The 12260-nt window shown below is 40.9% G+C and overlaps 1 protein-coding gene across 1 annotated transcript in view; it reads left to right on the plus strand.

Annotated features, from left to right (window-relative positions):
- The window catches only part of alg2 (ALG2 alpha-1,3/1,6-mannosyltransferase), a 76227-nt gene that overhangs the window by 15229 nt on the left and 48738 nt on the right, over positions 1–12260 (plus strand). The window lies entirely within an intron of this gene.

Consider the following 12260-nt stretch of genomic DNA (forward strand, 5'->3'; position numbering starts at 1 on the left):
CATGACTTTCTGGATCCTTCGATTACATTGGACGAGTGCTTACGTGTATGCGCGGTATGGTCAAGGTAACGCCGCCCACTCTCCTCTCGGTTGCGACTTACATCCTGTTGTGTCATGATGCAAATGGAAGTGAGAAGACGCCCACTCTGTCCTGATTGCCATGACAATCATATGACATAAGTACTGCAATGACACATTTTTATCACCGCCAGGTGGAGAGAATAACACAAGTCATAAATAGCAGTTTAAAAAACTTTATCTGGACTTTTGTTGAAAAGAAATACCGTATATATATTAATTAGGTTTTTTTCTTTTATTATTTATCATTTTATGTATGATTTCATTGTTCTGGTGTTTATTGTTCTTTTAATTGTAAAGTGACCATGGGTGATTTGAAAGGCGCTTGTAAATTAAATGTATTCTTATTCTTATTTATTCTTATTCTTATTCTTATTCTTATTCTTATTCTTATTCTTATTCTTATTCTTATTCTTATTCTTATTCTTTAATTTTTGCCAATATGTCTGTGGTTTACCCACTCTTGAGGACTTGCACACTGCAAGAATCAAAACAAGGGTGCGGAAAATCCTACTGGACCCTCCGCACCCTGCTCACCACCTTTTACGGCGACTACCCTCAGGCAGCCCAAATCCAGCAGACATTTAAACAGCTTATTCTTCGTGGCCATTAACTCTCCAAAGAGTAACCCAAATATAACGGTATAGTGCCTCTTGGCTATTTTTCACAACCCTGCGGAACAGCATCCCGTTATAATCATTGTAGCTCCAGGTCTGTACTCACTTGAACCACTGTCTGCTTAATACTTTGCACATTATCTCACAGTTATTCCTGAGAGGTACCATTTACATTAAGGAATTAGATTACCATAATTTCCGGACCATAAACTATGACTTTTGTCACTTTCAACCCTGCGGTTTATGCAACAATGCGGCCATTTTATGCATTTTTTTCTAACGGCCGCCATGGTCAGTGCTAATGTGTTTCTTTCGTTTCTCAGTGACTTGGTATGTTTTTGTACCCAGACCTTTTAGCGAGTGCTAACATGTTGCTGCTTCTACTGCCGTGTGTCTCAGTGACTTTACCGGCATGTTTTTTTTAACCAGCCCTGTGTCGCTAGCGTAATGCTTGTATTGCTGCCGCGTAACAAGCACTGTTTTGAAACAAAAGTTAAGGTATATTATTAAAACCTTTTCTGTGTACCGTCTTTCGTTCTAAACATCTCATGTTTACATTTTGGCACATGCGGTTTACAGACATGTGCGGTTTATGTATGTACAAAATGGTTTTTCCTTTAAAGGACAACAGACTCCTCCAGACAAGTTGTGTCCATAATTTTTAAAATAATTTCAAATGACTTCTACTGAGCGTATTTCACAAAGATTCCACCGCATATAGCTATATTTTATGTTTTCAGACTCGCGCTGAATATTCAGGAAGTCTTGTTTTCGAGTTGATGACGATGCCTGGCGTGACGTCACGTCCGGAACGCCCCTGACCGAGAAAGCGACACACAATGCATTTTTGGGTACTTTGTTTGGTCTGAAAACTTCGTGTTGATCCGTGTTGATGGCGAAATTAGAAGAAAAACACATAAATAACGTGAAGGTGAATCGTTGTGTTGCACCGAGACTACTATTTGATACTAGTTGACACCAATTGCCAGCAGACAAATCGGCCCATTTCCAACAGAGCTTGGGCGCCATCTTGTGCATTTTCTGAGACGCTACATTGGAGTCCAGACACCTCAATATGACACGGAAGGACTTCTTTAATCGACAACATTTATGCTTTCCTCTTCAGAACTATTTGAATCATATACATAACTGGATAAGTAACAAGAAAGCATCTTCTCCGGGTCTGAAGCCATTGTTTTGATCTAGAGCAAGGCAAGACGTCCTGGCGTGACGTCACGAACAAGGGGGTGGGAACAAGGGGGTGGGACAATCTGAAATCTCCGAGGTCATTTAGAAGTAGTTTTGGGACAGTAACTCATTTTTTTGGTGTTTTACATTTAACTAAAAATATCAGCCTGCGTGTTTTGGTTATTTTAGATGCTATAAAACGTTTTTCTGATGTCAGTTAGGAAACAAAAAGTGGTGTCGGTTGTCCTTTATAAATGTACTGGGTGAGGCTAATAATCAAGTGTGCTCTGTGCTCCGGAAATTACATTAGATCATATGATTTTATAGTATATCATCTTCGATTCGATTAGATTAGCCATGATTAGCATCCTCCATACATATATACATACATACATACATACATCCATCCTTTCTACTTCTTTCTTTCCTTTCATCTTCCTTTCATAACTTTGCTGCTGTCAAATGTAAATTTCACCACTGCGAGACTAAGAAAGGTAAATCCAATCCACTCCATACTTATTTATCATGTCTTTTTTATGACACTAGTAAAGCGTGTTCTACCGGAGACAAATTCTGATTCATTTTATCACAAATGTGGAGCATTTTTGGTTATGCAAATGGCGGCGGCAGCACCAACGGAAGACATTGTGGGTGTCTGTGGCCACGAAGTTGCACTTTCACTGATTCCGTCTCACGTACAATGCAAGCACATCTGCATTTTGCGTGTGTTAATCCTGGAAAGAGAAGTGAGATGGTCACTTCCGCTTTTGCTAAAATTAGACCTTCCATTGCAGCTTGCATCACTTCCTCTTAGACATGCTTGTTGACTGTTCGTTGTCACCGAACAATTTCCTTATCTGACTTTACGTGGTTACTGTGTCACGTATTTGTTTTATTATGCGTACACGGGATGGGGGTTTATGTCACGGCACAGCCAATGGGGTGGAGAACAGCTGGTGGACTCCCGTCAGAGCTGGAGGACGCACACCATGTTGTGTTACAGTATGTCTGCGATAGGATGCGTGTAAACATAGCCCAGTTTGTGACTTACTGGGAAAGAGACGGAAAGTGGTGTCTCACTCACCACGTGACGTCCATTTCTGGTGTTTTCCAAACCAAACTGGAAGCACCACAGATGAGGATGTGACGTCATTGTCAGCGTCAGACTTACTTTCATGCACATACCTCACCCCCCTCCTTACTCCTTAGGTGTTTTTGGTTGAGGCCGAGTCGATATTTCCATCTTTTTTTTTCTCCCACATCTTTATCGCTCCGCCGTTTGCTGCCCCATATGGGAGTAGGCGTCCACTGCCCTTTTTTTTCTTTTTTTTATGAATGGGATGAGATGTTTGCTTACCGACGGAGCTATTTTGAACAGTGCTGGATGATGAGCACACAGTGTGTGACCGCACCAACTTCCTCTTTCATCGCCTTTCCTTTGCTGATTGGTTCAGCCCCGCAGTTTGATGGCAGTGGAAGTGCGTAACTGAGATGGTTGTAAACTTGTGAGTTTTGTATCTTTTCATGTGGGGGAGTGTTAAGAGTTCTCGGCATGATGGAAAATGTAAGTATCGTATAATCATGTGAACGACACGCACCCATGTACAATACGCTGCCTCCAAAAATCACCTTTAAAAAGCATTTTTTCCCCTTTGTGTGTATGTAATCCCCTAATTTGCTAGTATCGCTTATCAGAATTAAGTCAAAAGTCAAAGTCAAAGTCAGCTTTATTGTCAAATATGCTAATATGCATGACATACAGCACAGATGAAATTACTGTCCTCTCGGACCCAGCATGCAAGGCACTTATAATTACAAATATGAATGGATAAAAAAAACAGTAAATGTTTTTAAATCCTGTTCTCTGATTAAGTATTTTCTAAATCCATGCCGTATGCTATTTAGTAAATTTAGGAAGCCGTTTCCCCCTCTTTTTTTCTTTGCTTTTACATTTCTTCAATTATGAAACTGTTTTTCAATGCTGTGTTTTTAACTTATTCACTGCCAGACGTGAGCAAAAATGTGTCCACTCCAAGTGCCGGGGTTTTGTCACTTGAATTCCAGGATCCACAGAATATTTACTTTAAGGACAACATAAACATTCAATACAGCGATAGAAACCTTAGACTCTCTTCTTTCATCAGAAAAAAGAATGGATTCCTAAATTATATGGGTCTGGAGTTATATGAGCTTGAAATGAGGGTGGCTGTCCAAAATACAATGCAATACATACATATTGGTTTATACAGCACTTTAACAACAGCTGAAGTTGGAACAAAGCGCTAACATGGAAAAAAGGCAAATGCTGCCCCCTTATTTAAGGGAAAACATTGCCAAAGGCCATTGCCAGCGCTTTGTGGCACCCCATCATGGAAAAAAACCCGAACAAATTCATAAATGGCGCTCTATGTCATATTTTCAGTTCCCTAAAATAAATTTGTAAATGGCAGAGAATGAGTTAATTACAAAACGTGAAACACATTGAGTCATAAAGTGTGGCAAATGCGTGATAAATCAATGCCTGGTTTTATTTTGTAATTTTTCACTGTTGTGCACCACTGGAACATCTAATACTTATCGAAGTATCGAACTATATTTATACTCGAAGATATATAGTTCGAAGTATCGAACTATATATCGCATCGAACTATATTTTTTTGCCGCGAGCCACATTGTAGTTACGGTTTCTTCTCGGGGAGCGTTTTTTTACTTTGGGAAAGCCATTAACATGTTTAATTCCCTCCACATATTACATTTAGAGCGCACAACAAGTTAATGAATAACTAGTTTTCAAATAAATTTGAAGTAAAAAAATAATGACTGTTATTGTGGTTTACATGGGACAATTTGAAATTTTGGTTCGGACTTGACCAAGCATCATGGAATTTCACATGTTTGAGTAGCTTTCGCTAGCGGAGCCAGATGAGGTGGCTCGGACATCTGATTAGGATGCCCCCAGGACGCCTTCCTGGTGAGGTGTTCCGAGCATGCCCCACTGGCAGGAGACCCCGGGGACAACCCAGGACACGCTGGAGAGACTCTGTCTCCCAGCTGACCTGGGAACGCCTCGGGATCTGCCAGGACGAGCTAGAACAAGTGGCTGGGGAGAGGGAAGTCTGGGCTTCCCCCAGACTACCCCCCAGAAGCTGCTGCCACCGCGACCTGACTCCGGATAAGTGGCAGAAGATGGATGGATGGATGGAGTAGCTTTCGCGGGCCGAATAAAATGATGTGGTGGGCCAAACTTGGTGCGCGGGCCTTGGCTTTGACACCAGTGTTGTAAAGAGAGTTTAAATTGAAATTCCCCTTAGGGACTGCTAAGGTTTCTTCTTTTAGGACCCTAAGATCTACTTTAAAATCTCTACAATATCACCTTCCTCTTGCTCCGCCAATGTATCGCAAAATTACAAAAACCTTGTGAAGTTGTACAACTTTTGGGCTGGTGGGTGACGCCTTTCTTGAAATTGAAATATTCAATCGTTTTTAAATTAATATCTTCCTAGTATTTATTTTCACTCATTCCCTTGTGTGATCGTTGCTGTTGGCATTCTGGTCATGGTAACCTTGACTTGGACTTCTATCCAAGTAACCTTAAAAAAAATCTAATATGCATGAAGTCTTAATCGTGATCTCCAGGCGAATCCTTGACTTTACATTCCCCACAGTGGGATGTTACTTCATGCTGCATGGCTAGAGTGAGGCTGTGCATATTTAATCAGTATGCCATGACAGATTTGCGGAAAGGTTACGTTTCTCTTATTCAACTGTAGTACATTCCTGATAGCCAACCCTTTGGAAAATCCATCTGCTTACTCAGTCTCGGTCAACTGATTGATTTACACTAATAAAGCACCATTTGTCTGTAATCATCTGCGTGTTCACATGCGCAAAGACGCAAAGTTCTTTTGATTGACACATTTTCTTTCGACATTGGACTGAAAACTCCAGAGAAGTCAAAGAACATGATTGCGAGTGAAAATCCAGTTAGGTCAGTTGTATTTCGATAACTTTGATTGCAATATACTTCTGGATTTAGAAAAGAAAAGCAAGGAAAACAACTGAGCCCCACATGAGCAAGCACTTTGCAATCAAGGGTTAGAAAAACTCCCTATAGGGACAAAATATCAGACTTAATCCAGACTCTGAACTGCAGAGGGTCCAGGGCAGTTTTTACCCCGCAGTCATCAGGTGGGCCAGATCAAATATGTCCATTGTCTTCATAGCTTGTGACGCCATTGGAACAGGTCTGTCGTGGTTGAGACTGGATCAGTCACTAGACAAATTCAAGATGTCAAGCCAATGTGACTGATGATTTTCACCAATAATCCAGTCCGCATATCCTTTTGGATTGGATTGGATTGGAATAGCCGTTGTTAGTTTTACAATGGAAACATTTACATTTGACAGCAGTAAAGTGATGATAGTAAGAGGAAAACAAAGTACAGGAGCTGCTGGAAAGGCAGCCACTCTCGCGGCACCATCTTGAAGTCAAAAGAACAAAAATATGACAACACAAAAGACACATTAATTCAATTTAAAGCATTTTCTGCACCCTCTCTGTTGTATCAAGCAATTCTGGATGAAAGAGGAGAGGATCAACGTGTCCTTTTCACCAGCGGATCAGGGTAGTCATGGTGAAACGTGCACATCTGCTACACGCTCAATGTTAAAAGCAAACACGAAGCTGTAGCATCCATTGACAAAAAGAGATTGTCTCACATCTCCTGTTCAACGTAAATCCGCTTCAACTCCAAGCCGCGAAAGTTCCACATGCTCTGCGATGATGCTCCTTTCTTATTGTGGGCTCCTCAAGCCATGCATCCATCCAGCCGCAGACTGTCCAAGAGCACCGACCTTTCCGCTGAAAACAGCGGGGCTGTGAAAATGCTGCCCATTACAGGTGCAAAAAAAGCACAATCGCCCCACAGCTAACCAGCGATGACAGTCAAATTTAAGTTGGTTTTCGGGAGCTTTAAGAAATTATGCTGACTAAATGACATCCGTGTCAGTGTGACTTTTTAAAGACCGTCCCCGACTAACATTTACACACTTTTTGAGTATGTTTTGGATGATTTTTACTCAGGCTCCCACTCAGTGCACAACTAAATATTTCTCCTGCCCAAATCCTGTATTGACATCTGTGCTTGCCTGTGTGTATTTCTGTGTGTATTTGTGTGTTTGAACTGCTCTGAGGACATCCAGTTTGAGTGTTTCTCCTCCAATGCTCTTTCCGGTTGAGGAATAGTAGTTTTTCTGTCGATGGGGCTTATGGATTGGAACATTCAGCATCACAGCCCCCAGTCACACACCCACACATGCAAACAAAGTAGATTTATTATTTTTTATTTATTTATTTTTCTCAGGCAAAAAGCTAGTGAAGATGAATTTGTCTCTACTTTCAGCTTGGGATAACTTTGTGGATTGGTTATTGCTGGTTTTCTTGTCGTTAATCATAAGCGAGATTTCAAGCATAGCCACTAATGTCTCTCTCACTGATTGTTCTGCATGCTCTACTTTCCATGGGGTCTTCATGCTTACAAAATCTGTGGTTGATATAAAGGCCACAAGGGCCACTCGTTGTTGGTTAACACAAGTTTAGTTACGCTGTTTATGAAAGGACGCAACTGTGCCTTGGGAAAGATTTTTCGAGACATTGTGACGATACATAACAGGAGCCAATGACTTGACTCTTTTCTGCCTTGAGCTATACTTTCAAGTTGCTTAATCATCCTTTGTTATCTCGGGTTCGCGACCACAGAAGATGGACATTCATTCATTTTAACCTGTCGAATTTCCAAAGGCTTTGCAAATTGTGCTTGGAAAGTACTGTAAAGAAACCACAATACCCAAAAAAACGTCGACATGTATTTCTGGAACCTTATAGGTAGTGATTGCTTTGACCTGTACAGGATTTGGGATCTGACAATTTGTGAATATTGTAAAACAGGGGTGTCATTTTTTTGCCGTGCGCCACATTGTAGTGAGGGTTTCCTCTCAAGGGCCGTTATGAATTTGAGTAAACCATTAGATTGTGTAATCCCCTCCACATGTTACATACAGAACCCACAAAAAATTAATGAATAACTAGTTCTCAAATCTGAAGTCAAGAATAATGACTGTTATTGTGGTTTACATGGGACAATTTGAAATTTTGGTTCGGACTTTAGCAAGCATCATGGCACTTATCATGCTTGATTTGCTGTCGCGGGCCGAATAAAATGATGTGGCGTGCCAGATTTGGCCCACGGACCTTGACTTTGACATAGGTTTTGTAAAGAAAGTGGAAATTGGAATTCCCCTTGGGAACTGATAAGGTTTCTTCTTTTAGCCGCTTAAAATCAATTTGATAATCTCTTCTGTGGTCTGAGGGATGGGAGCATTCTGTACATCTTTTTCGTCACGTTATATCACAGCGTCAAATCAGTTTCCCATAGGAAATAATCAAAATGTTTGTAATTTGCCATGGTTTGTGCCCATAACTATTCGTACAAGGCGTCCTCGTGTTCCAGTGGTTAGCGCGTTGACCCACAGTGCAGAGGTCGTGGGTTTAAGCGTGGCTCCAGCCTTTCTTTGTGGAGTCTGCATGTTCTCCCTGTGCCTGTGTGGCTTTTCTGTGGGTCCTCTAGTTTCCTCCCACAGGACACTCTAAATTGTCCCCAATGTGGCTGTGAGTGTGGATGGTTTTATGTGCCCTACGATAGGCTGGTAACTGGTTCCGGATGACGCTGGCCGACTACCCTAAGACGGCTTTGTCGCATCTTGGAACTTTTGTGAAGTTTAGTGGATCAGATAATGCGATGGTAGTTGATCATACAACTTTTAGCAAGACAAAAATTTTAATCCAGCTGCACATTTACTCCTTTTTATGCTCGCTGAACTGAAGAGGTAGCCATTTTTTCCAATCTCCCATATTTGGCGTGACTGTAGAGGAGCTTTATTGCCAATTCTGAAATCCCGTACAATTTGTGTATGAAGCTTCAAGGCGCCATCTCTGTTCACGTCAAGTATGTCTGTGCAGCACACGTATTTTTATCTTTGTCATTGTTATCTAGCGGAGACAGTCACCCACTGCGAAGTAACGCACTCCATGGCTTGTAAATATTAACGCATTGTAATATGAGTCAACTGTTTCCGACTATCAACAACATCAAATGACAATTACGATGTTACGTAACAGATTTGCTTTTATCGCATGCTGATAAAAACCACTATTGACTCACAGGAGTCTGTGGTGTCATTGTTTACCTATAAAATACTCTAAACGGGAGGGAGACGATAGGGAGTACAGGGGACTGACAAAGGACTTTGTGGACTGGTGCCAGCAGAATCACCTCCAGATCAACACTGGCAAAACCAAGGAGCTGGTGGTGGATTTCTGCAGGAAACAATCGTCACCTGCACCATTGAACATCCAGGGTTCGGACATTGAGAGGGTGACCTCCTACAAGTACCTGGGTGTTACTCTCAACAATAAACTGGACTGGACAACAAACACGGATGCCCTAATCAAAAAGGGACAGAGTCGCCTCTTCCTCCTCAGGAAACTGAGGTCTTTTGGAGTTCAGGGGTCACTCCTAAAGACTTTCTATGACTCTGTGGTGGCATCAGCCATCCACTATGGCATTGTCTGCTGGTCAGGCAGCATCACCACCCGGGACAGAAAAAGACTGGAGCGCTTTGTCAAGCGGGCCAGTTCTGTCGTGGGCTGCTCGCTGGACTCTCTTGAGGAGGTGGGCAACAGACGGACGCTAGCTAAACTAAAAGCTATGACGGACAGCCCCTCCCACCCCATCCTGCCCATCCTGACAGCTCTGGGTAGCTCCTTTAGCCAGAGACTATTACACCCGCGCTGCAAGAAGGAGAGGTACCGCCGCTCGTTCCTACCGACTGCTGTCAGGCTTCACAATTCCCAATGATCACATGTGAAAAAAAAACAAAAAAAAAAACTGGACACTTGTAAATATGGGTTGTTGCAATATATCTAAATGCATCTCTTGATTCTGCACTATGTACAGTCTTGTTTATAGAACGGTTTTTGCACATCTACATTTGCACAGTATACAGTACATTTTTATTTTTTTTTGTTATGCTTAGAATATCTTGTTTTCTATCCTTTCACTCCCACCCCAACCCCATCCCTCTTCAATTGCTGCTGTGGACTGCAAATTTCCCCATTGCGGGACGAATAAAGGTATTCTGATTCTGATTCTGATTCTGAAACAGGTCTCACCACCACAGTGTTAACAGTACAGGATTTTCTGTATTAACCCTCTCTGTTCGTATGCTAATTTTTTTTGTCATTATTGCTGCCATACTTTGTGCAACAAGCGCACTGTCAATTACGTTTCGGGTTGAAATGATACATTTGAATTTCCATGAATTTTAACAAAATTATGTGAAAAAAATTATGTGAAAAAAACTCCAAACTCTAACGTTACTTTAGTGTGATTTTGTTGGTTTACTGAATAATTAAGCATTTTCAAAATACAGTTAGCTGTTTTTATGTCTACAAATAAACTATCTCTCGCACTCTTTCTCTTTCGATCACATAATTTTTTTATACTCCTTGTGCTGTTTGCATGTTATATGAAGTTGTTAAGAGAGAGCACCAATTTTAACTCATTCACTGGCAGTCAGTCTTTTTCACTAAAATTGCAGGACCCACAGAATATTGAGTTTTAGGACTACATAAACATTCAATACAGCGTTAGAAACAATAGACTCTCTTCTTTCATTTGTAAAAAATAGTTAATTCCTAAGTTATATGGATCTGGAGGTATCTGAGCTTAAAATGGGGGCGGCTGTACAAAATACAATACAATACATATTCATTCATATATGTAGCGCTTTAACAACAGCTGAAACTGCAAATACTGCCCCCTCGTGGAAAGGATAAACATTGCCAGCGGTCTGACCAGTGCTTTATCGGCACTCCCAGCAAGAAAAAACAAAACCTGAACAAATTCGGGCATGGCGCTCCATGCCACACTTTTTGAGTCCCGAATAAATTCGGGAATGGCAGCGAATGAGTGAAAGTAGTGCCGAAAAGCTGAAATTGTAATGTCACTGAAGTTCAAATGTAAACACACTACTGTTGTTTTCCGACATCCAATAGTTAGCCCGTTGGTAAACAATGCACATACAGAAGAAAGAATTCAAATCTCCAACTACCTTGAAATCCTTGACGAGAAGACAACAAAAACGGCATACCATATTTTCCGGTTTATAAGGCACACCGTTGTATAAGGCGCACCCCAAATGAACGGTGTATTTTCAAACTTTTTCCATAAATAAGGCGCACCGGACTACCAGGCGCACCTTTAATTAATTTAAACAAGTTTTCCAAATATAAGGCACACCACATCTTCCGCCGTAACCATATGTTGGATATGAGAGCATGGTGTGTAGACAGTGAGCTTAATCTTCCAATAAAAACACGAAGATGAGAATCCACCGTTCTGTAATTTTATGGAAGTATTTCTTGTAAAACTGCATACAAACAGAAAAACAATACGAATGTTGTACAGCATCCAATTATACATACAAAATTACATTAATATAACAGGCCTATTCTCTAGCCCATTAAACAATTCTATGGTAAGTATTTGAAATGCTTGACTGATGAAATATTGATGTAGGCTTATAAATAACTTGCATAACAAACAGTAAAATATATAATGGTGTAAATTTACTTACAGATTGTGCCTGAACAAGTCAAAAGAAATAGGATGGACGTGGATGTGATCATACCTCTTCACTTATATTTCAAAATGGCTACTCCACAACTTTGTGAGTGGTTTTAACTATTTCCACCACTAGGGGCACTGTTCTGCATTGTAATGCAATTACTAGGGGCAGAATAAAACATTATAAGGCGTTACATTAGAGGCTGGGTTTACGCACAACTTCTACATAGGGAAATTCAGTCAGTGGTTGCTGACAGTCGTTGAATGATCTGTTGTGGCTCAATATTACTTCACATATATATAAATAAGGCGCAGGGTCATCTTTTGAAGAAAATTAAAACTTTTGGGTGCGACTTATACACCGGAAAATACAGTAATCGTGCCATGGTTTAGCACGATCCAAAATGAATAGAGGCTGGAAGGCCTAAATAAAGGACCACGTTGTCTGACCAGCTGTGAAAAGCTACCAATTCACAAGCGCACACAATGAAAATAAATACTGCCACATATTTCCATGATTTTGACAAAGAAAAATATCGATTGTCAACCGATGTTTCTTCATGGAATACATTCCCTTGAAATTCCATCGCATGTTGATTTTGGTCTTACTTAATACAAAACGGCAGATTCGAAATAATTTTAAAAAAGCCTCCTAGTGAAATAATAATACAACACATGGCAGTTGGCACTG

The sequence above is a fragment of the Hippocampus bargibanti genome, linkage group LG06 (genome assembly GCF_051943395.1).
Source record: "Hippocampus bargibanti isolate YZ-2025 linkage group LG06, ASM5194339v1, whole genome shotgun sequence".
In the NCBI taxonomy this organism is placed as follows: domain Eukaryota; kingdom Metazoa; phylum Chordata; class Actinopteri; order Syngnathiformes; family Syngnathidae; genus Hippocampus; species Hippocampus bargibanti.